This window comes from Muntiacus reevesi, chromosome X, assembly GCF_963930625.1.
Source record: "Muntiacus reevesi chromosome X, mMunRee1.1, whole genome shotgun sequence".
Classification (NCBI taxonomy): domain Eukaryota; kingdom Metazoa; phylum Chordata; class Mammalia; order Artiodactyla; family Cervidae; genus Muntiacus; species Muntiacus reevesi.
In genome coordinates, this window is record NC_089271.1 from 17,991,608 (window position 1) to 18,015,129 (window position 23,522).

Consider the following 23,522-nt stretch of genomic DNA (forward strand, 5'->3'; position numbering starts at 1 on the left):
GCCTCTCATGACCACCATTCTATTCTCTTTTCCTGACTAAAGCTTTTTCAGATTCCACAATGTGATATCATACAATATTTATCTTTCTCTGTCTGAGCGCCAAAGAATTGATGGTTTTGAACTGTGGTGTTGGAGAAGACTCTTGAGAGTCCCTTGGGCTGCAAGGAGATCCAACCAGTCCATCCTAAAGGAGGTCAGTCCTGGGTGTTTATTGGAAGGACTGACGTTGAAGCTGAAACTTCAATAATTTGGCCACCTCATGCGAAGAGCTGACTCATTTGAAAAGACCCCGATGCTGGGAAAGATTGAGGGCAGGAGGAGAAGGGGATGACAGAGGATGAGATGGTTGGATGGCATCACCGACTCAATGGACATGAGTTTGGGTAAACTCCAGGAGTTGGTGATGGACAAGGAGGCCTGGCGTACTGTGGTTCATGGGGTCACAAAGAGTCGGACATGACTGAGTGACTGAACTGAACTAACTCATTTCATTTAGCACATGCCCTCGAGGTTTACGTATGGTGTAGCAAATGAAAGGATTTCCCTTTCATGGCTGAATCATATTCCACTGTATACATCTACTACATTTTCTTTATTCATTCACCTACCAACAGACACCTAAGCTATTTCCTTGGCTAGTGTGAATAATGCTGCAATGAATACTGGGGTGCAAATATCTCTATGAGATAATGATTTATTTTTCCTTCTGATACGTATCCAGGGGTGGAACTGCTGGATTACATGATAATTCTATTTTTAATCTTTTGAGGACCCCTCCGCAGTGTTTCCAATAGTGGTTATGCCAATTTACATTCTGAGTTTGGGTTTCTTGAGATAGGTTTTGTATAAGGAAGGCTGTGGTTTTGGTTGTTTAGGTGTAAAACTGATAACATGATTATGGTTTTTGACAAAGTCCTCATCTTTAAGAAATGTGTGCTGAAACATGGCAGAATGTGGTAGGTCACCTACATAGCCCTTGAGGTTTCACTCTTTCTGTGAGCTGGCCCTCACCTGGTGTGGAAAAGCCTCAATAGGCATCTCTGTCTGTCCTTTGCTGGTACTGCCCACAGTCTTGCCAGGCCTGGCCTTGTCCAGCCCTACTGAATCAGAAGCTTCAGTGTAATGAGATTCTCAGGGTACTGACACACACAGTGTCATTTGAGAAGTGCTGGTTTAAAACCACATGGAATCCTCACCTGGGGGTCAGAATCACCTGTGCAGCCTCCCCCTGCCTCTCCTCCCAGCCAGGGCCACATAAGAATTGGGGGCGGGGGGGGCATGTCTAGTTTGAAGATGGTCCCCCAGGTGCCTCCACACCACCACTCTCCTCAATACCCCTTTGAGGAAGGAGGAACATAAGTCTACATTGAACAGTGGGGTTGGGGGCTGCTGGCAGACCCCGGGCCTGATGATTTCTGAGGCACCTCTGAGGGCTACAAGCCTACAGGTTCACAGAAGTGCCACTAGCAAGATAGGAGTGAGCAGGGTCATTAATGCCAGGCAGATTGCCCTTCCTCAGCATTCATGGGGGGAAATTCTCCTCATTCTCATGTCAAATGAAACAAATCCAGATGCTCAACCAGTCCCTCTCCCTGAAAGGAGCTGGAATCCTGAATCCCTATCACAGATCTAATCATACTGGATTTCAGCCTGTGTCCCCTACTGCAGGGAGAGCCACAGGAAGGCAGAGAGCACATTGGCTGTGTCTGCCCCTAAAGATCCAGTGCTGGCCTAACACCTGGCATACAGTAGGAACAGAATAAACAATTGATGGATGAAAATATACTCAATCTCTTGGTGCCAGTTGCCTTTATCCTCATCACATCATTTAACTCTAACAAGCACTCTGTGGCAGATTATACTTTCCAAGACAGCTACAGCAAACTTTCCCATCTCTCATGCTCTTCCAGAATGTGACCCCAGGCAACAACAAGGGAAATTTAACCTCAATTGCTGGGCCTCTGAATTTGGGCAGGCTTGTGAACACTCTGACCAGGCGAGTGCAGGAAAATGATGCTGTGTGACTTCGGAGGCAGAGTGACAAAAGGCTAACATGCAACTGCCAAGCCACTTGCTGGCTTGGAAAGAGATGGTCAAGTCATAAGGAAGCCTAGGCATACATGTTACATGTAGGCATTCACCACAGAATTGCTGAGTCAGCCTAGCCCAGGCCAACATGGAAGTGTCAGAGGCTTCAGATGATTCCAGCTTTTCCACTGTCATCATCCCATGTTCCAGTCTTTCCAGCTGAGGCCCCAGACTCTGTGGAGCTGAGACAAGCCATCCCTACCATGCCTTGTCCCAATTCTTGACCCACAAAAACCCATGAGCATAATAAAATGGCTGTCTGGAGGTGCCAAGTTCGGAGTAGTTTGTTACACAGCAGTAGTAACTGACACACACACTAAATATGAGGTGTCTATTGTGGTACCAAATTTATGAAGAATCTGGTTCCCAGAGAGGTCAGATATCCTGTTCAAAGGTGGGAAACTGATATCCCAGTTGCCAGCCAGTCCAAATACAAAGCCTGTTTTCTTGCCCCCATTCCTCCTTATATCTTTTCAATCAATGAAGATTTTCTCAGATGTAAGCTCCAGACACTGTGGCTGCACAGATAAGAATGTGAAGATAATCAAAATGTACACATGAATACAGGTAGTATGCCCAAATATGAAGCCAGGCCAGATTAGACCAGCCTACTCTCATAAATCCAGAGCTGACATTTTCTTGAACAGAACAGCTCTTTAATCCAGTAAGTATTTATTGAGAGTCTGGGGGAACAGGGCCACTGGGCAAGACAACATGAATATGAGTCAGAGGTCCAACACAGAAAAAAAGCCAGGAATGGATGAAAAAAAGAAGGAAGGCCAGGGACTACTCTGGTAGTCCAGTGGCTAAGACACTATGCTAACAATGCAGGGGGCCTGGGTTTGACCCCTGGTCAGGGAATTAGATCCAATCAGAGAATTAGATCCCACATGTTGCAACTAAGAGTTTTCATGCTGCAACAAAGACCCAGCACAGCCAAATAAATAAATACTAAGAAAAGAAGAAGGAGGAGGAGGGTATTTCCTTCTCTGATATTAGTTAAAAAGATGATACATGGGGGACTTCCCTAGTGGTCCAGTGGCTAAGACTCTGAGCTCCCAATGCAGGGGCTCGGTTTGATCCCTGGTTGGGGAACTAGATCCCACATGCCCCAACTAAGACCCAACACAGTCAAACAAATAAATAAATAAAGAGGATACAGAGGGACACATTCCAAGAGCAATATAAAGATGTAAAGATGAGAGTACACAAAGAAGCAGACACCTTCCCTCACACAGGAATCAAGGCCATCTGTTGGTGATGGTCAGGTGAGGAGGGGATCTGAGGAGCTTGAGAAAACAATCTAGGATGAGTTCAGTGCAAAATGCACATGGGATTTTCTTTTGCGCTGTGTGTGTATGTTAATTTACAGAAGAAAACAAAGGAGTGGGAGAGGTCAGTGAAAGCATTGGTTGGGCGGCTCTGAGACCCAGCAGAATGGGATAAAAACCCCTCAACCCACCCCCGCCACCTCTCCAGAGCCAATGGCAGGGCCAGAGGCAAGCATGGCATGAGCACCCCAGGGCTTGCCCCAAGAGGAGAAAAAGGATCAGAGGTGAGCTGAGTGGCCTCCAGTAACTAATTGAGGCCAAGTGTGTGTGAGGGAGGCGGGGAGGGTGTTCAGTGCGTACCAGGAGCCAAGATGGCAGGATCCAGACTGGGGAGTGGGGGGTCATGGAATAGCAGACATGGCAGCATGTGGAAAGATGATGATGGCTGACCAGCTACACAAGGCTGGGGATCCAGAGGCTGAAAGTGCACACCCTGTGAGGACACCTGCAGAGCCAGACAAAATGGCAGACAGTGCTGCAGTGCTAAAGGCAAGAGACAAGGAAGTAACCAAGAATGGGGGATCCTCCTCCTTACCTCCCCCCTCCCAACATCTCTCATCCACACAACATTTCTTTCCAGAGTTCCTTTCTCAAAGACTCTCTAGAACACTGTCACCATGGAATGGGAGGCTGTCTATCCATACAAGTCTCCTAGTGCTAGTGGCCTTCAGAGGATCCCAAGGTTAAACCTCTCTTGGAAATGACAGCTATTTCTCCAAACACACCTAGGACTAGCACTACATGAAACAAATAAGCTGAATTTACCAGTCCGTGAGAGGACTGTGCCTCCATGAATGTTAACATACCCTTGGAGTCAACCACGTCATTGGTCTGAAATCAATATCAATTGTGGAAGTGAATCTTGCCTTTGAAAGAAAGTAGATGTCTGGGAAGGCTCCCGTTCTTGATTCTAGAACTCAAAGGCCATCACCATGTAGCACAGGTTTGACATTAACAAGCTCAAATGCATTTATACCCAACCCCTAGCCCCAAGTGCAAGAGGACAGTCCTGGTTGCCATCACTCACACACTCTTTCCCCAGAGGGCATGATGTATATTCTCACCCAAGAACCCTGTTTCTTATTCTCCACAACACAAAACATCCTCCATCTTCATGGTTTGAGGTCAACTTCAAGCCCCATCTTGAGATATCCACCAATACATTCTCACTAATTGCAATGTTAACTACCTAAATCATGTCTATCAGACACTGTCTTTAACATCTTCTGAAATATTATCTTCAACTGGGGGTTGGTAAGCTTTTTCTTAAAGAGTGAGACAGTAAATATTTTAGGCTGTGTGGGCCATATATGCTGTTCCAACTACTCAACTGTGAAATACAGCAAGAAAGCAGTCTTGAACAACACATAAATGAATGGGCATGGCTGTGTTCCAATAAAACTCTACTTACAAAAAGAATCAGCAGGCCAGATTTGGCCTGTAGGTCAGTTTGCCATCCCCTGTCTTGGACTGTTACTTTAATTCAGCTCTTAAATTGTATGTCCTGCCACCTCAAAACAAATTTAAGCTCCTATAAAGAAGGGACCCATTATTAAATATTTTCATTTACTCTTAGTCCCTATCTGGCACAGTGCTACACATGGAAGGAACAGACACATTTTCTTAAAAGGCCTTTGAGTATATGTTGAACAATGGACTACACATCACACCTGGACTCTATCTAGCATTTAAGCATGTACTCTGATGGTCCAAACATAAATTTCTAAGGAGGAAATTAACTGAACTTTGTGCCAGAAAGTATTTTTTCTAATTTTCCCAGTTTGCTCTTTTGCCAGATTTTTTTTTTCTTCTAGTCATTTCTACAGATGACTTAATACCCTCATTCTACCAGTGACTTAATCAGACTGGCACACTGCATGAGCTATTTGACATCAGTAGCAGGATTTAGGCAGGTTCTCTGTAGATGCCCACTTGAGCATTCATTGTTTCCCTCATCATATCACAGGAACACAGAGAGAGAAAGATTTGCACAGCTAAAAGGAAAGCTTTCGGGGGCGGGAGGGGGGGGAAGGAGATGAAATCTATTGCTGCTGTTCTGCACAGAAGCAAACATGAAATAATTACACGTAACCAAAATAAAATTAACTTCACAGTGGGTTAGTGACAGTTCCTGTCAGATGCTTCTAGCTCACTTCTAAATCGATAACTGCCAAAAGAGAGGAAAAAAAGGAGACATCTTCTGAGGAATTTCAAATACTCAATCAAATACATCACCCCCCCTCAAAAAAATCCCTGCTTTTGATTATGTTAAGGTATATCCCATATATAGAGCAAAAAAGTAATGATGTTCTTTCAGAATGAAATGATAAACAAGTCTCAGAAAGCCTGAGGCCTTTCTTCTTGGCAGTAGTGACCTTCCACGCCAAGACAGTCCTTACTTCCTTTTACCACTTCAAACAAAGGCAAGAGCAGCTCAGCACGGGCAACCCTCTTCTGCTTAGTGAAAAGTTCATCCAACAACCGACTCTTCTCCGAACTCATCCTCCTCTGCTTTTATGGCCTCTTGAGAGGCCCAGGTGCATCAGATGGGCTGCTTGCTTCATCCTCCTTCAAAGCCTTCTGACCTGGGGGTGCGGTGGGGACCGCAGTGAAAGTGATGCTGCTACTCAAGGGGTAAGGCAGGTTCCAGCCTTGATCCAAGTTCAATAGACTGTGGGATCCACAAGCCCAGGGAGGCACCAGAGATTTGGGAGCAGAGGGGAGATACAACCACACACAAAGATTCTCAGAAGACACTTGTGGCAGGAGCGGGATCCATAGACAGAGTCTGTAGGTGGTAGACAAATCAGTTAGATGGCCAAGCAAGAAGGGGGCTGAGGAGCAGAGAGGAGGCAGGGGAATCTCTACAGGAACAGGGTGCTTGATTAAGAGACATTTCTGGGATTAAAAAAAAAAAGTCTACAAACAAGGACCTCAATATTTTATAATAACCTATAAGGGAAAAGAATCTGAAAAAGAATTATATATACATATTATACACACACACACACACACACACACACACACACACACATATAAGGGAAAAGAATCTGAAAAAGAATTATATATACATATTATACACACACACACACACACACACACACATATAAGGGAAAAGAATCTGAAAAAGAATTATATATACATATTATACACACACACACACACACACACACACACACACACACACACACACACACACACACACACACACACATATGGGTTTCCCAGGTGGCAAAGTGGTAAAGAATCCAGCTGCCAATTCAAGAGATGCAGGTTCAATCTCTGGGTCAGGAAAATCCCCTGGAAAAGGAAATGGCAACCCACCCCAGCATTCTGCCCTGGAAAATTCCATGGACAGAGGAGCCTGGCAGGCTGCAGTCCATAGGGGCATTAGAGTTGGACATGACTAAGCATGCACACACACACACACACACACACACACACACACGCAATACATAGCTGAATCACTGCACTGTACACTGAAACTAACACAATATTGTAAATCAATTATGCTTCAATTTCTTTTAAAGAATGGAAACAAAATGTCCATAATACCTTACTGATTTAAAGAGGAGGCTAAAATCTATAATAAAAATGTCTACATAAACACACAGCATTCTAAGAAATGTGAGTGTAAGTTAAAATATTCCTATTTAAAGAAAAAAATGACACCCTTTCTCCACATCAATACCAAACTTCCTGAATTCTACTTTTGTAACTGTAGTAAATTTCTTTAAAGAAAAAAAAGAAGGGGGTGGAAATGCTTTCTAGATAATCTGAAACAAAGAATCAAAGCCCTGAAAAACAAATCAAATAGTCATAGAGCTAAAGGAAAATAAATTTAGACCTTGCTTTAAAAAAGTTTCTAAAGAGAAAGACTTGCCTCCAAAGCTTTTCTCAGTCAAAATCCAAAGTTTTCAATGATTTCCTAGGTATTCCACCATCATATCCTAATGCGTTCCACATAGGCTGGAGCAGCTCTTGAGAATTCATGTAGTAAAACAAAAATATATTGAATAATTAGGATCGGAAAAAATACAGTTAAAAGGTAAAGAGCCAGGAAAAGTTAAGGTATCAGTAGATATGGTATATGATTACCAAATAGAGACCAACCACTTGGTCAAGCCAATTGGCTTTTAGTTTTCTAAGAGCCAAATCAAAAAGAGAAACACGATCAAACTATACAGTTTACAGTGTTCACAGAAGCGGTGGCAGGGGCTTGGGGGACCCAAAGAAAAACTAACTGACACAGAACTTTGTGTGTGGGGTTCATATAGCACTGTGTTTTCAAGCCAAGGGCAAACCAGGTCATAAATAAGCCTTTTAATGCAACAGTATTGAAAAAAAATATCAGAAAACATTTCATGTAGTAAACGTTTTCAGTGAAATGAGTATTTCAATTGTACTAAGGATGAGTATTTCAATTGTACTAAGGATGAGTGTGTGCACCAGGTTGCAATGTAAAACATATTCCTTACTGGGAGATATGGTCACAAAAATCTGAAAAAGAGGAACTTCCCTGGTGGTCCAGCGGCTAAGACTCCAAGCTCCCAATGCAGGGAGCCCTGGTTTGATTCCTGGTCAGGGAACTAGATCCCACATGCCACAACTAAGAGTTCACACGCCAGAACTAAAGATCCTGCATGCTGCAATGAAGATCGAAGATCCTACATGCTGCAACTAAGACCCAGGACAGTCAAATAAATAAATATTTTTTTAAAATCTCAAAAAGAGCAAAAGAAATACTAAGTGGACTAAATTTCCAACCTGGCCCGTGCCTGTTCCCTCCTGCCTGGCTCCAGGTGGTTAGGAATGAACTGCCCCACTGCACCGTGTCGTGGTCCTGACCCATCCTCTGCCAGTCCTTCCCCTTGGCCTTTGACTCTGTCCAATGCTCCCACCTGGAACCTTCTAGGCCATCCCTCAGTGGTGGCACTTCTGGCCAAGTATGACAGCTTGGCTTCCTCTCTCCTGCTGACCCCTCAACGTTCTAGCACCTGCCTCTGAATCCCCTGCCCTTTCACTGCCCAGCCCCATCCCAATCTCTCTCCCATGGAAGCCTTCATCCCGCAGGGCACAGGAGAAACAGAAGAGTACCTTTCCTGCCAGCTCCAGCTGTATCTTTTCCAGTTTCACCATATTCCTTTTGAAAATGTGAACCAATGACTTAAATACCCATGTTTCTAGCACCGCTATTCACAACACCCAAAGGTGGAAGCAAGTGTCGCTCAGCTGGTGAATGGATGAGCAAAATGTAGTCTCTCTCTATACAGAGGAATGAAGTTCTGGCACGTGCTAAACATGGATGCCCCTTGCAGACATTAGGCGAATGAAAGAAGCCAGTCACAAAAGTGTAACCTAATGATTCCACTTAGATGAGGGACCTAAAACAGGCAAAATCATAGAGACAGAAAGTAGAATAGAGGTTATCAGGGGTTGGGGGGAGGGGTACTGGAGAAGAACGGAAATAGAGAATGGGGATAGTGGCAAAACACTGTGGATGCACTTGATGCCACTGATTTCTACATTTAAAATGGTTAAAATGCCCATCATTATGTTATTGATATTTTGCCACCATAAAAAAAATGACCTCAGTCCAATCATGAGAAAATCCACTGTGAGGGACATTCAACAAAAATACTGATCAATACTCTTCAAAACTGTCAAGGTCATGAGAGATGAGGGAAGACTGAGGAACTGCCACCAGATTGCAGGAGACAAAGGAGAAATAACAACTCAGGGCAAGGTAGGACCCTGAATGGGATCCTAGAACCCAAAAAAGGACATCAGTGGAAACTGGTGAAATTAAATAAAACTCTTAGTAAATATTAATAGTATTACACCAATGTTGATTTCCTGCTTCTGATAACAATACTGTATCATGTAATGTGTTAACATCAGGGGAAGCTGAGTGAGGGATTTATGGAAACCATATTATTTTTGTATCCTTTCCTTAAGTCTAAAAGGAAATTAGAAGTTTAAAAAAATCTGTTTAATCAATACCTCATTTTAAAAAAATAGTGTAGCATACAGATGTGTGGTCACAAATCCTTACCCTGAAGGTGGTCAGTTCCTATGTGAAAAAACCAAATCAGAAAAGAATACTTCAGGACTTAGCTGGTGGTACAGTGGATTAAAGTCCACCTGCCAATGGAGGGGGCATGGGTTCAATCCCTGGTCCAGGAAGATTCCACATGCCACAGAGCAACTAAGCCCATGTACCACAACTACTGAGCCTGTGCTCTAGAGCCCAGGAGCCACGACTACTGAAGCGTACATGCCTGTGCTCCACAACAAGAGAAGCCCCCACAATGAGAAGTCCATGCTCTGCAACTAGAGAGCAGCCCTCACTCGCCACAACTAGAGAAAAGCCCACACAGCAACAAAGACCCAGCACAGTCAAAAATAAATAAAATTATATAAAAAAATAAACTAGAGCTGCAAATCAGCAATAAATCTGACCAAAAAAAGAACAAGAGAAAAGAACACTCCAGGGATGGTGGTGGGGCGGGGGATGGGTGGGTAGCACTTGATAAACTAAGCAGAGTCCATCTACCTGAGAGCTAGCCAATTAACATAAGTGAACTGAACACTAGCTCCTTGTTCTCTGGATGGAGTGAAAATGTGCTGGCATGTGAATCTTAGCAAGAACCACACATAAGAATCTAGGAAGACCAGCAGTCCACCCGCTGCGGGAAGGGAGGCCAGGACTCCATCAGGGTTCATGCTGCCCATGAAAGAAGGGCCTGTCCCCTCCCGGTGTGCTGGGGGAATCCTCCCAGTGGGGACCACAACATCTGCCTTGACTGTCTCCCACCTGATCAGAGAGCTCGAGCCTAAGGGACAGGCGGGCTTTCTGTGAGCCCGCCTGCTGACAAGTGGCCATGTGAGCGGCCCCAAACTGTCTGAGACTTGCTCTCCCTGTAACATACCTCCCAGTCATGTGACTGTGGGAAAGAACATGCAAGGTTCCCATAAACTGTTTCCCAAAATAATCTGACAAGCCTTCAAACGCCAAACCAGTCTAGGTCAGTTTACAACTAAGATCATTTCTTAGGATTGCTGAGAACACATCTGCAGTTCCATGCACATGCGCCGGGTCGTCTACACTCCCCAGGGCGGAGCACCACTGGGATGGGGTCTCGAGCTGGGCCACTCCGCTCTCCAGAGAGAGTCCTTTGGGCAGTGACAACCCTTCCCTGGGCCACCAAGTGTCCACAGTGAAACCCCAGGGGGTTTCAGGGCTGGAGTGTACTGGATGCCCAAAACATGACCCAGGTCTTCAAGCTGACTCAACAGTGAAATCAACACAAAACACATGACCAAAAAGCCCAAGCTTTTATTTTCTTATGGGCCAGATGTAATCAACCCCATCTTCTATTTTTTTCCTCCCAAGGGGCAAACTCGTCTGTCATTTCCTGTCCTTGTCCCCTGCTTCCTCATTACTCTCTTCTCACTCAGCTCAGCTGTTTCCAGGCATCCCGACTCCCCTCTTGCCTTCAAGGCTATCCTTGAACCCCACACCCTGGGGAGGGTAGCCCTCAGTGACAGTCCTAGCTGGATCATCAAGACTCCAGGGCAGGCCTACAAAGAAACAAGGTATCTGAGAAACTTCACTGCCTGCCAGGCTAAGAGAAATCTCCTTCTCAACTTCCTCAAACTCTGCAAAGATGGAAGCCATCTCCCACACAGGCTGCCACCAAAATGACCGCCCTTTGGCCTGACCAGAAATCAGGAAAAACAATGCACCCAGTGTGGTCAGCGGAGTATTGCCCACCCTCCCCCCCAGTATGCTCACACTGTTATCCCCGGAACCTGAGAACACATGGCAGATGGAATTAAGGTTCTTAATCAGCTAACCTTAAAATACAGAGAGTAGCCCAGATTAACCAGTGGCCTTAATATAATCCTGAGGCTCCTTAGAAGTCTAAACTGGGGGCAAAGAGAGGGTGACAGTGATGCAACATGAGGAGAATAGGACCCACTGTTGCAGGCTTTAAAGATGGAGAAAGGGGGCCATGAGCCAAGGAAGATGAGTGGTTCCAGATACTGGAAAAGGCAAGGGAAGGGAATTTTCCCTAGAATTCCCAGAAAGGAACTGGGAACACACCGATTTTAGTCCAGTGACAGCCACATCAGACTTTTGACCTACAGAACAATAAGATGATAAATTTGGGTTGCTTTAAGCCACTGATTTTGTGGAAATTTATTATGGCAGTGATAGAAAATAAATACAACTAGCTATCAAACTTAAGTAAACTGTCCATGCAAAGTCCACAGCACTTTCCAGTTGCCTCTCTGGAAGGCCTGGCTCCATGCCCTGGCTGCCATTGGCCTCCACTCTCTTAGACCTTTCCTACAAAGAAACCAGTGCCCAGGGATGGCAAACACACATGATTTTGTGTCACAGGGCCATTCTAAATGGAATAGTTCGCCTGTGCCGTTTTTATGAGGTATCCGCTTGACACAGATCTTTAAAAAGAAAACCCACTCAGAGTTATTTCTGTAACTGAAGGTGGGCAAGAATGGGGATAGTAAAATGAGATTATTACTTAAGAAATGAGCAATGGAAGTTAAACCTATTCTTACCTATCACTGAATTCATCAATTCACAACTAAGTATGGTGATGACAATTTCCATTTGAGACCACCCAATGCCACAGTGCAGGGTGGGAGTCTCAGTGTGGCTTTCCAATGGCCTCCAAACTGGTGCATTCCCATCTGTGCCAACTTTTGGTTTAACCAGTGCTATAAACTTATCAAGTGCCAGAATTCACTCTTTTCAACCTATTTTTCTTGCGACAAATACCCTAAATGCAAGCAGAATTCTCCCAAATAGAGGGTGGGGTAAGGAAGAGAAGCCACATGGCAGTCAGTCTCCATCTTTCCATAGATTTGGATCCTCCTTCCAACTGGCTGGGAGTACAGGCTCAAACTCTAACAGCATCCAACTGCCAATGGTCTTGCTCAGTGATTCCTCTTCCCCAGGCTTGAAAATAGTTAGGACTAACAACAGCTGGCCTAAAAATAAAAAGCCATGATTTCCAACGCCAGAAAAGTGAGGCCATTTAAGCTCTATTTTTAGCAAGTCTTGGTTACCTGGGAAGCTGTATATGGCCCCTATAATTCTCCAAAGCATGAATGCATTAAAAGATTAAAGTGCCTGCGGAAAGTGGGTTGGGCCCCCAATGAGTGTTCTCACACTCAACCCCATCGGCTTCCACAGGGACTGGAAATCATGCTGCCATCTCTTCTCCATTAGCCATGGTGAAACTATCAAGCCAAATGAGATGGGAGTTTTCACCACCAATTTATGATATTGGAGATATTATGTTTTTGACAAGAGGGCATTTTCTAAGCAATTACTCCCTAGGGAGGAAGAAAAGCATCCAGAAGCAAAAAGTCAGAGACTGGGGTCAGGCTAACAATAAAGTCCAGCAAGAGGAAAAGAGAAGAAAAACATCGTGTGGCTCAGGGCGCACAGGGGACCAGTGACACTTCCCTAAAATGCAGGATGAGAGCCCTGCAGAAATGAGCCTGCAGGCTCCCTTATCACAGCTCGACTCTGCACAGCCCAGGGCACCTGCACGCACTTCATTATGTCCCCGGACGGAAGTGTGGCAAGCCTGAATGCAGACCGCAACTGAGAAAGATCAAGGAGAAAATTGCTGGGGTGGACCCAAGGCAAGGAACCTTCGAGAAGCAGTAGAGCAAGCCAGCCTGCCAGCTGCCCCAAGGACAGAGCACACCCCGCACCAGAAGCCACCACTGGTCTTCCCTTGACAAGTTCATTGTGACACAAGTGTCTACTAATGGCTGATCTAGAACCCCAGGAAGATGCACGCTGTGTGCAGTTGAAAGGGTCTGGGCCCAAGGGCTGTCGTGCTGGCTAGATTCTACGGAGACCACGGCACAGATCATCATTATACATTTTTTGAGGTCTTTCAAAAGAGAAATGCTTTCAAAGACATGAATACACCTTACAAAACGATAGGCCAACGGCAGAGAAGACGCTTAAGTGGCACTGACTCTCTCCCTGGCACTTGGTCACATGCAATGTGTGGAGGAGACAGGAATAAGCGATGCCGTTAAAGATCAATTTCCGGCCCAGTTTGGGGAAACGAGACTCTGGCTTGAGAGTCATACATCATCCCTTGTTTATAGTCATTTGACAGATATTTTTCTTTTACTGCTCATTCTGGCTGAGACAACGGCCAGCTGCAGGGATACCAGCATGGAGGAGATGGCCATGATCTTCAACTTATCGCTGAAGGGATGACAGTCCACAGAGCAAGATTTACGGGTTCCCTGTGGTCCCTGGTGGGGCCTCCTGAGCCAGCACATGCCCAGTGCCCTCTCCTCAAGTGGTGACCTTTCTCTTGCGCATCCAGAAGCATCCATATTTGAGTCAGGGGTGGGGATGAGGGAGGAAGGGGAAGGGGGGTGATGTCTAGCTACAACAAATCAGATGTCCTTGTGTTTTCCAGCAGATCGAGTAAAGCAAAGATAAGTAAGATGTCTCATGATCTCTCCTCAAAAATAAATTACTCATGCCCAACTGGCAGCTTCTTCCCGTTCATAACTGTAAACCCGGGGAAGCGATCGCCTGACTGGCGCATGCGTGGATTAGTCCAGCCCAGTGTGCTCTTCCCTTTCACCTCCTAAGCAAGAACTCATCAGCTCCAGGCTGAGAGCCAAGATTCTCCAGGACCACGCCTGGGATAATACAGACAGAAGAGGCCAGACAAAGACCTAGCAGAGACCAAGGAGGGCAGGGCAGCGATAGGAAAGTGCCCACGATGGTGCTGTGGGAGTCAGCAGACTGAGTCTCATGGGGCCCTGAGACTGGCGGGCTCCTAAGTTAGCACCACACAAAGTCTTCCCTACCTTACATAGCAAAATTGGTGCACAGAAATTTGACATATTATCAACTTAGCAACTCCCCTCCCATTATCAGAAGGAAGCATTTGATGGCAGGAGAGAAAACAAAGAAGATTCCTAAAACTTTTAGACAGGGACCTGAGCTAACACAGAAATCAGACAAGGCCCAACCCCTTCCCCTTGCCCCTCCCCCTGCACCCCAATCCCCCACCTTCTCAAGGAGAGGAAATTTACTTTTCCACAGCACTCCCCAAACTAGCCCTGGTTTTACTTCTCTATATCTCACCCCTAAAAGGATTGATTCAGAACTCTCCAGTCATGCTGCACCTTTAAATATCTTTTCCTACTACGGAAGTTCCACCACCTGGTGCTCTTGACAGGACCACTGATTTTAAAACAGCGACTCCCACGGTACATCCAGTCAAGAGCCAACACACACGTGTCAGCAGCCAAGGTCAACAATGGTCTAAAGAAAGTGCAGCAGACACTGGTAGTGTTCAGTGCTCGAATTAAATCTCAGATAAGTAGGGAGAGCCTGGGATATTGGAAACTATTGGGATTTCTCACTCGAGGGCCAGGCAAACACATGATGGGCCCAAGGTTATCAGATGAAAACCAACATATCAATCCTGCGGGGTGTAACTGGGACATCCAAAGGACAGTGACCTGGAGTCCATCATTAAAGAACAGTTCCATCTAGAGGCTCAAAGTCCTGGTGACCTGCAAAGTTTTAGCAACTTCATCTACAATAGTACTTCTGCCCCATCAAGCAGAGACAATCTGATTGTAATTTCAGGAGCGAATTCAAACTCTTGAGGTTGGGGGTGTTTGAAGGTCCACTCAGTAGTCTCCTGGGGTGGAGACAGGCTACCCAAGAGCATGAGAACAAAGACACAAGCCTGATGATCTCTAGCAATGGACTGTCAGTCCCGCTTGTGTCTGGGAGGCAACAGGGCATGGTAGGGAACACGACAAACTGAACCCCCATGCTGGCCCATCTGAACAGAGGTACCACGACTGCAGCAAAACAAGAACAGCAGCCCAAGGTTTCCCCAAGACCCGGCATCTCAGATCAGCTGGGGATCTAAAATGTCATGAGAAAACTCAATCTGATTCTCTAACATGAGCAGTTCCAGATTTGTAGAACACCTCAGGGCACTTAGAGACAGCTGGTAGACTCTCTCAGCTCCAAAGATCCTGAGATTATTTTCTACACTGAATTTCCAGGACACCCTCACAAGGGTGTCCTTCCCACAACCCTTCCCACAACCTTCTTACTCATTAGCCCAGTGTTCTCAGCCCCTGCTTTTGGTCCACACGACTGAGTCCAGTGCTCCATTTTAAGATGCTCTGAATTCATTGGAGAGATAAGTATTGATTTATGTTATTTCCACATTCTAACAGAAGAAAAAATTTTATCATTTCAGATGATTCAAACTGGGTTATTTTCCAAAATGTCTGTGTATCTCTTAACACTGATATAAATATTTGCAGTTTTCCACCAGAGAGACAATCTCAGGGACTGGTAAATAGATCCCATCATAGTTCTCATGGTCCCTCCTTCTCTCCATGCTGTCTTAGCCTGGGGTGCTAGAAGAATACCATAGACTAGGTTACTTAAACAAACATGTATTCCTGATGGTTCTGGAGGGCTACAGTTCAAGATCATGGTGCCAGCATGTCAGGTTCTGGTGAGAAGCCTCTTCCTGGTTTCCTCATATGGTGGAGTAGGGTGGGGGGGGGGAAGAAGGGGGAGGGGTGTGGGGGACAGAGAGAGGAAGCAAGCTCTCTCTCTCTTCTTATAAGGGCACTAATCCCATCATGAAGGTTCCACTCCCATGATCTAATAACCTTCCAAAAGCCCTGCCTAAAATACCATCACATTTGGGATTAAGGGTTTCAACATACGAATTTTGTAGTAACAAAAACATTCAACATTCACTTCATAGCACATGCCCAAAGAATCTGAGTATGTGTGTCTGTCTCCGTGTGCATCTCTCTCTCATGCACACACACACACACACACAACACACACACACACACAAATAGATGAACAAACAAGGTGAAGGGCAAAAGATACCAGTAAGGTATCTGATCAGTGCACCTACTGTGGGCACAAAATATATGATGAGGGGGTCTTCACACACAAGCGGGCTGTGGCAGTGTGCCAGTGTGGCCTTTTACTGTTGTATATTTGTAACTCATTTGAGCCTCTACTCTGTGCCAATAAAAACATTCACCATGCATTTAATCCTAGTGATGCTAGTGGCTCTGTTAGCTTTTCTGAGGAAACTACAAGCATGACAACAGGGAGGTGGCCTTTGGGAAAGGAATGTGGCCGACAGAAGATGGACGGAGGACACCACTCGTGAGAGAAGACAGAGACCTCAGAGAGTTTCCTTCTGTGACTATTTAGACATACAAACCCCAAGAACCACAAAATGCAAGAAAGCAAAGTCCCATCTTCAGCAAGGTCACCAGCTCTGACAATTTAGTACTTTTAAAATCTATCCATGGGCACGAGATGGGGGGAAAATGCAGTCACGTGATACAGTAGAGACTGACTATCATCTCCAAGCACCCCCCTTCCTCCTTTAGAAATGGAGCTCTTCCCTACCTCCATGGTAGACATCATAATGCCCTACCCAATTCCCAGAACCTGTGAGTATGTGACCTAACCTGGTAAAAGGGACTGTGCAGATGTGATTAAGCTTGAGATGAGGGGATCTTGAGATGAGGGGATTATCCTGGATGATCTGGAGGAGACCAGCATCATCACAAGGGTCTTTAAAGGATGGAAGAGGGAGGTTCAAGAGATAGAGAAGGAGATGTGATGACAGACACAGAGGTACCCAAATGCTGAGCAGAATGGGAGCTGCAGAAATGTTTATACTCTGGGAACACACATTGTGAAAACCAACTAGGCGTTCTCTTCTAAAGCTCACATCCTCTCTTCAATGAATACGGTGTTCTCTCCTTCATTATGAGTTTGTTCAGGCCTTTGTTGGAAACATGCTGGTACAACCACTTTGGAAATCCACCAACTTGCAACCCAGCAAAATCACTCCTCATCATACACCTTTCAAGGACGTATTTCACATGGGCACCTGGAGACAATGATCAGAATGGTGACAGGACACCCATTCACAGTAGCAAAAACTGCAAGCAATGCAATGTCCATCACCAAGTGAAACGAAAAAGTCACAATGGCACATTCAAACAATGGAAGATCAGACAGGGAAAAGAAATGAAGTACAAAATGAGAGACAGCCAGTCACAAGTCTCTGTGTGGTTTGCATGCTGGTTACATAAAATAAAAACCAAGCAAAACCAGACAAAATGTTTTTAGGAGATACATATGGAAATGATCAAACTAGTTCTTAAATAGAAGGGAAATATGATTTTTTAAAAGGCTCCTGATGTTCGTCCCCTCTCAAGAAGGCAGGAGCCACAGTGCACGTTGAGGGGTGGGCTTATGAGGACTTATTTTCTACCAGTGCTTGACACTGTCCACACCCACACGTGGTCTATGTGGATCAAATATCCCCTCAACTTTCAGAACCAGTTCTCATGCACAGCACACCGTGAAAAGGCCTCAGAGAGCATTGTGTGAAGGAAGGATTCTCACATTGGTTTAAAGAGGGAAGAGATGAGAGGACCAAGTAAAGTCAAAAGATTGCATCCCACATCAAGTGTGTGCGCCCAGCCGCCTTGCCAGCAACAATCGCATCTCTGAAACATGTCACTGTGTCTCCTATTAGTGTTGATTGAGCTTTATTGGGTTAATTCATCCTTCATTTGTGAACCAGTTTATACTTCCAAATGAGCTTCAGGTTGATACTGCAGGTTTATATTTCCAAATGAGCTAAAAGCAAAAGGAGCATATATCTAGTTAAGTGCCTATTTTTCAAGCCACATCATTATTAAAAAGTTTTAGGCAATTAAAAAAGAATGAAATTCTGACACATGCTACAACATGAGTGAACCCTGAAGACATGAGGCTAGCTGAAATCAGCCAGATACAAAAGCACAAACGTTCCACTTAAGTGAGGTCCCTGGGGTAGTCAAGCAAACAGAGACAGAAAGAACACTGGTCGCCAGGGGCTGGGGGGAGCAGGAAATGGGGGTGGCTGTTGAAGGGGTGTAGAGTCTCTCTGCTTTACAAGATAGAAAGAGTTCTGTGGATGGCTGGTGGTGACACTTGTCCAACAAGGTAAATGTACTTTATGCCACTGAACTGTCCACTTAAAAACAGTTAAGATGGTACATTTCACATTCCGTATATGTTTCCATGATAAAAAAAAATTGATGGTAAATTTTCTGTCATATATATTTTACTCCAAATAAATAAATGCTAATAAACATTTTTTAAAGTTCAAAGCAAAGAGGGATTCTTGGTAAATACTTCCCTGAAAGGAACGTCAGCCTTACTCATCTGAGGTACCCTGTTCTGTTTGGTTTCTCTAAGCCTCCAGCGAGGAGGGAGTTTCAGAGACCAACTAACAACTGTTATCTCAGAGAGTTGTCTTCTAACTTGATGTGTATTCCTCATATGGACACCTTTCCTTCTTTGGGGAGACACAAAAGTTCAAACTAACACCGTCCGGTTTAACTGCTTATTTCACTATGTGGTTCATGAAGTGATCACATCACAATCTCCCACATAATTAGGGAAATGAGAGTTAACCAAAATGTGTCATTGAGGGAAACTTTAGATATGTGTGTCCCTCTGGTTATGTCAGCTCTCACACCTAACAGGCACTAAATAAAGACTTGTAGAACCTAATCAAATTCCAATATAAATGGCAGAAATGAACCAATTGTCTTGTCTGTCCTGCAGTGCAGCCTGGTTATGTTCACGACTTAAAAATGAAACAAAGGGAAAAAGGATTTGGTACCCATTAGTGATCAAGGCTTCCTAATACGTTATCATGAAGTTTAGAACTTTCACAGACACTGGACACTTGGCCTTGAAAGGGCATCATAAACGTTCAGCTTCTTTTTGGCCAGGTCCACAAGCCAGCATCTGACAAGCACTTGGGTGGCTGGGGAGCAAATGCTTTACACAGTGCTGTCTACTAACTCATACTGATGTATCAAGGAGGCAGGCCTCAAGATGGTTCATCCAGCCTGAATCCTGGGGTTCTAGCCACCCTCATCTTATGTCCTTTGAAGCTAAAAGTCCAACTTTTTCAAGTGAGCATATGACAATGACATAAAGCTAAGTTAGGAAGTCACAGTAGGCTACAGTCACGACCCTTCCCTTGTCAGCATGAGACCTGGACCCCACAGCCCAGCCAAAAAAGAAGGCCCATTGATGACCCAGCGCCTTCAGGACACAGTTTTCCCTGCAGTTCTGGGGCACTAAAACCCTTTAAAAAGCCAGTCAAGGCGTGAAGTGGAAGGAGGGCAAGATGGAAGACGGAAAGAAAGAGAAGAGTAGAGAAGGAAGCAAGTCTCTGAGGGTTTTACCTTTCACTGTGTATATCCCGTTCTCTCATGCCTGAACACTGAACCGGGATCCATCGTCTCCAAATGGCACAGTGCAACAGGTACACACTGCGGAACAGGAAAGCCCCACCAGCAGTCTCGTTCAGAGACGTCTCCCTCTCTCCCTGTCTCTGTGCCACTTACGGACACACACAGCACATACAGCACAGAAGGGATGATAAGCCATATGAGTAGTTTCTTGAACTAAAATTGAAAGCAAACACAGGGGTGGCACGCACCTTGCCAGTGCACAGTAATTGACCCTCATGGACATATCATCATTATCATCAGCATGGGCCATTCCAGTCATGTGGAGGCTATGGAAACAAAGAATGGATGTGGAATGTCACCCTGCCTACAACCTGGTTTCCTTAAATGATAAAAAGGAAAATGGTGTCCATCCCATCCTTTTTTATAAAATCAAGATTATGGAAGCAACCTAAATGCTCAAATGGTAGGGAAATGGTTCCATAAGCTAGAATTCAGGAACTCACATATTCAGCTACTACAAACACCAGCTTTGGAGATGATTATGATGTAAAAAAAAAAAACTCAGGATGTACAATTATATATTATACATATATTAATATATACATATATTAATATTATCTATAGGTATATAATAAAAAGTCTAAAGAGATACGTATGTTGGTGCTGTTTAGTAGCTAAGTCATGTCTGACTCTTTGCAACCCCACGGACTGTAGCCCACCAGGCTCCTCTGTTGACAGGATTTCTCAAGCAAGAATACTGGAGTGGGTTGCCATTTCCTTCTCCAGGGCATCTTCCAGACCCAGGGATCAAACTGACATCTCCCGCATTGGCAAATGGATTCTTTACTACTGAGTCACCAGGGAAGCCCCTAAAAAGACACACACAAAGATAAAATGAAAGTAGTTGTATTGGGGTACTATATGAGCACTCAATTTAAATTGTCCTGCTTCCTATTTTCTAAACTCTATTATAGAGTTACTATTTATAACAAAAAAATTTTTCAGGGTTACAGAATACTGGAACTAGAGGAAGACATGTCCATCCCAGAATCTGCCTCTCCCCTCAGTCAGGGATGGCGCCCCCTGCACCACTGTTGGAGAAGAGATTATCCTTTAAGACGACTGCCCTCACTGGCAGGGAACTGGTTGCCCGTGTCTGCGGTGGAGCGGGAGCCATTTCTCCACATCCCCGTGTGGCCATCTTGACCTTAGACGACACTGAATACACATGGCTTCATCCATGAAGGAGGTGTTGCTATCAGTTGAAGATGCTGAGGCAGGGGCGGTACCGTATGGGGAAAGTTTATGGGAAGAACTGGGAGGGCCGTGAGACATGGGGGATTTCAGGAGAGAAAGGGGTTTGAGGGAGAGAATGTGGGCCGAGGCGGGAAGAGACCACAGAGTGGCAGGAGAGTGTTCAAGGGAAAAAACTGGGGGAGGGGAAAGAAGAGAGGGTTTGAGGGAGAGAAAGTTGGGGGAGAATTAGGGGACAGAGGGAGATGGGGAGGTGGAAAAGTGGGAAGAAAGGGGGCAGAAGAAGGAAGGAAGCGGGGGTTAGTAAGAAGGGGAAGCACAAACAGGGGTAGGGGGAGGTCCCCCTAGGAGGAGAGAAGGTGTGGACAGAGGGACCTGGAGGAGAATGGGGACAGACCCAGGGATGGGAGAGAAGAGGTAGGGGAGAAGACTGGGGGAGGCTGTGGGGAAGAGAGAAGGAGAGAGGTGGAGAAGGCAACAAAAGAGGTCGGAAAGGTAAAGGGGAACCAGCAAGAGGTGGATCTGGAATGGGCAGGTGGGCAGTGAGAGAGGGGAGGGAGCGGGCTGGAGGGAAGAGAAAGGTTGGGGAGAGATGGAGAGTGGGGTACAGAGAAGGTGTGGGGAGGGTTGGGGGAGAGAAGGGAAGGGGACCCAGTAAGGGGGAGAGCAAGAGAGGAGAAAAAGAGAAGAGAAAGGGTGGGAGGATGGAGAGAGGGAGCCAGAGCACACAGCAGTCACAGTCCCCTGCCCCCTTCCCCGACATCACTTGGCTCCAGCGGTTAACTCGCCAGGCCAGGCGGTGGCTGCTTTTCACAATGTCTTCATCTCTTCCTCCATTTAAAAACCCACAGGTTCCCTAAAAGAGCCAGACGATGTCACAACTGCCCCCTGCCCCCACGGCGCGCTACCATCAACCCTTCCAAGTGCCCCCGCTCCCATCCACACTTTTTAAGTGGTGCCAACTCAAAAGGAGAAACCGAGTTCAGTTAGACAACTCTGGGTCTCAAAAGGTAAAAATAGCCGTGACTCACTCAGAAGCACAAGGGTGCCCAGCAAGGCCAGGAGCCGTCCCTCGGGGCGGGGGCGGGGCTCATCCTTGAAGGATCTAGCACCACACCTTACACCCAACACCCCTTGGTCAAGACAGCCAGGAAGAGTGGGCAACGGGACACCTTCGCGCATCTGCATTTATAGTACCTGCCCCAAGAGTTGCCCCCAGGCACCCCATCCCAGAGGCAGGGCTACAACCCAGGCAGGACGATCCCAGCACCTAGCATCCACCTGGCACCAAGGAGGCCCTCCTTAAGAACTGACACGGGACTGGAACCAGACACCCCCTCCCCTCACAGATGTGGACACACGGCACCCACTAGTGTGTCTCCAGGGTGACACCAACTCCAGGGGACTCAGAGTCACCCTATGGGAACCCAGAATTGGGATTTAACCGGGCAAGCATGTAAACTACGCAAGCAGAAGAAGGCAGCATCCAGAAGGGCCTGGCACGGAAGATGCGGATCCACAGAGAAGCTGGCTATGGGGTGGGGAAAGCAAAGCCAGAGCAGACCTTCCCAGCGCTCATCCAAAACAAGGTTCAAGCACCTCCTTCTAGCCCCAGGCACAAAAAGGAGAACTAGCTGGAATAATTAGAGAGGACACTAAGCTAATTAAAGACTTTTCAGCCGGGGAGTGGGTGTGCGATGGATAAAACTGGTGCAGCCCCAGAGGACCAGACCTAGAACTGGGCCCCAAGTTTTCTAAGTGTAGAAGAGTCCAGAAAAATCCAGCAAAAACCAAGGGCTGATGTTTGAGCACTGACTGTTAAGAAGTGGAAGTTTAAAGATCCAGTATTTTCAACTGTCTCTATATGCTACACTTGGGTGCTTAAGGGCTTAGATTTGTTATGCAAAATGAGTAATTAATCAGCACTGAAATATTTATAGTCTTTCATCCAAGACATTGAGGAAGAAACAGCAGCATGAACTGAACAGCACTCATCTTGCTCTCTCTCCCCTGCGTTTAGGCACAGACCAGCCTCCTGCAGTGGCCCCACCACTTCCCTGGCCCCAGTAAGGAAATAAGCAAAGGCCTTTACAAAGAGCTTTTCTTGCCAAGTGAATACTGCTCAGGGAGGACAAATATCCCAGGATTTTTTTGTTATCAGTGTTTTTTCCTCCTGAGCCTAACTATAAGCATAGTTTACCAGTGAGGTAAGGTCCATGAGCTCTGTTTTGCTTTGCTTAAGTACCCCCTAATGTAAACTACAGGACTGCCTGTAAGGTACTTATCCATAAAATAACGATCAAGCTGAAAAACAAGCGCTCATCATCAACCAGTTGCCAGTGTACCTTTGCCAGCTGAACATAAGCAAAGAAGCGTGGCATTCCATCAAGCCTCCACACGTGGATTCCAGAGACCAGTTTGGCACCACAGTGTATTCTCCCATGACTGAAATACTCTTACTGGACCCCAGTAATTGCAAAGGAAGTT

General features: G+C 45.7%; 1 protein-coding gene across 1 annotated transcript in view; it reads right to left on the reverse strand.

The window, feature by feature from the left end:
- Nucleotides 1–23,522, reverse strand: part of SH3KBP1 (SH3 domain containing kinase binding protein 1) — a 338,270-nt gene that overhangs the window by 308,409 nt on the left and 6,339 nt on the right. The gene's annotated exons all lie outside the window — the stretch shown is intronic.